The sequence below is a fragment of the Cyclopterus lumpus genome, chromosome 13, assembly GCF_009769545.1.
Source record: "Cyclopterus lumpus isolate fCycLum1 chromosome 13, fCycLum1.pri, whole genome shotgun sequence".
NCBI lineage: Eukaryota > Metazoa > Chordata > Actinopteri > Perciformes > Cyclopteridae > Cyclopterus > Cyclopterus lumpus.
In genome coordinates, this window is record NC_046978.1 from 20,166,996 (window position 1) to 20,169,495 (window position 2,500).

General features: G+C 42.6%; 1 protein-coding gene across 1 annotated transcript in view; it reads right to left on the reverse strand.

The window, feature by feature from the left end:
- Positions 1–2,500, reverse strand: part of LOC117741195 (cytochrome c oxidase subunit 7A2, mitochondrial) — a 7,286-nt gene that overhangs the window by 1,355 nt on the left and 3,431 nt on the right. The window lies entirely within an intron of this gene.

The following is a 2,500-nucleotide window of genomic DNA, read 5'->3' on the forward strand; positions in this document are numbered from 1 at the left end:
TGAGGACATGAGGACATGACGACATGAAGACATGAGGACATGAAGACATGAGGACATGAGGACATGAAGACATGAGGACATGAAGACATGAAGACATGAGGACATGAAGACATGAAGACATGAAGACATGAAGACATGAAGACATGAGGACATGACGACATGAAGACATGAGGACATGAAGACATGAGGACATGAGGACATGACGACATGAAGACATGAGGACATGAAGACATGAGGACATGAGGACATGAAGACATGAGGACATGACGACATGAAGACATGAGGACATGAGGAAATGAAGACATGAGGACATGAAGACATGAAGACATGAGGACATGACGACATGAAGACATGAGGACATGAAGACATGAGGACATGAGGACATGAAGACATGAGGACATGACGACATGAAGACATGAGGACATGAAGACATGAGGACATGAGGACATGAAGACATGAGGACATGAAGACATGAAGACATGAGGACATGAAGACATGAAGACATGAAGACATTAAGACATGAAGACATGAGGACATGAGGACATGAAGACATGAGGACATGAAGACATGAAGACATGAGGACATGACGACATGAAGACATGAGGACATGAAGACATGAGGACATGAGGACATGAAGACATGAAGACATGAAGACATGAAGACATGAAGACATGAGGACATGACGACATGAAGACATGAGGACATGAAGACATGAGGACATGAGGACATGAAGACATGAGGACATGAAGACATGAAGACATGAGGACATGAAGACATGAAGACATGAAGACATGAAGACATGAAGACATGAGGACATGAGGACATGAAGACATGAGGACATGAAGACATGAAGACATGAGGACATGAAGACATGAGGACATGAGGACATGAAGACATGAAGACATGAGGACATGAGGACATGAAGACATGAAGACATGAAAACATGAGGACATGAAGACATGAAGACATGAAGACATGAAGACATGAGGACATGAGGACATGAAGACATGAAGACATGAAGACATGAGGACATGAAGACATGAAGACATGAGGACATTAAGACATGAAGACATGAGGACATGAGGACATGAAGACATGAGGACATGAAGACATGAAGACATGAAGACATGAGGACATGAAGACATGAAGACATGAAGACATGAAGACATGAGGACATGAAGACATGAAGACATGAAGACATGAGGACATGAAGACATGAAGACATGAAGACATGAGGACATGAGGACATGAAGACATGAGGACATGAAGACATGAAGACATGAGGACATTAAGACATGAAGACATGAGGACATGAAGACATGAAGACATGAAGACATGAAGACATGAGGACATGAGGACATGAAGACATGAAGACATGAAGACATGAGGACATGAAGACATGAGGACATTAAGACATGAAGACATGAGGACATGAGGACATGAAGACATGAGGACATGAGGACATGAAGACATGAGGACATGACGACATGAAGACATAAGGGCATGAAGACATGAGGACATGAAGACATGAAGACATGAGGACATGAAGACATGAAGACATGAAGACATGAGGACATGAAGACATGAAGACATGAAGACATGAAGACATGAGGACATGAGGACATGAAGACATGAGGACATGAAGACATGAAGACATGAGGACATGACGACATGAAGACATGAGGACATGAAGACATGAGGACATGAGGACATGAAGACATGAGGACATGAGGACATGAAGACATGAGGACATGAAGACATGAAGACATTAAGACATGAAGACATGAGGACATGAGGACATGAAGACATGAGGACATGAAGACATGAAGACATGAGGACATGACGACATGAAGACATGAGGACATGAAGACATGAGGACATGAGGACATGAAGACATGAGGACATGACGACATGAAGACATGAGGACATGAGAACATGAAGACATGAAGACATGAAGACATGAGGACATGAAGACATGAGGACATGACGACATGAAGACATGAGGACATGAAGACATGAGGACATGAAGACATGAAGACATGAGGACATGAAGACATGAAGACATGAGGACATGAAGACATGAAGACATGAAGACATGAGGACATGAGGACATGAAGACATGAGGACATGAAGACATGAAGACATGAGGACATGACGACATGAAGACATGAGGACATGAAGACATGAGGACATGAGGACATGAAGACATGAAGACATTAAGACATGAAGACATGAGGACATGAGGACATGAAGACATGAGGACATGAAGACATGAAGACATGAGGACATGAAGACATGAGGACATGAGGACATGAAGACATGAAGACATGAAGACATGAGGACATGAGGACATGAAGACATGAAGACATGAAAACATGAGGACATGAAGACATGAGGACATGAAGACATGAAGACATGAGGACATGAGGACATGAAGACATGAAGACATGAGGACATGAGGACATGAAGACATGAAGACATGAAAACATGAGGACATGAA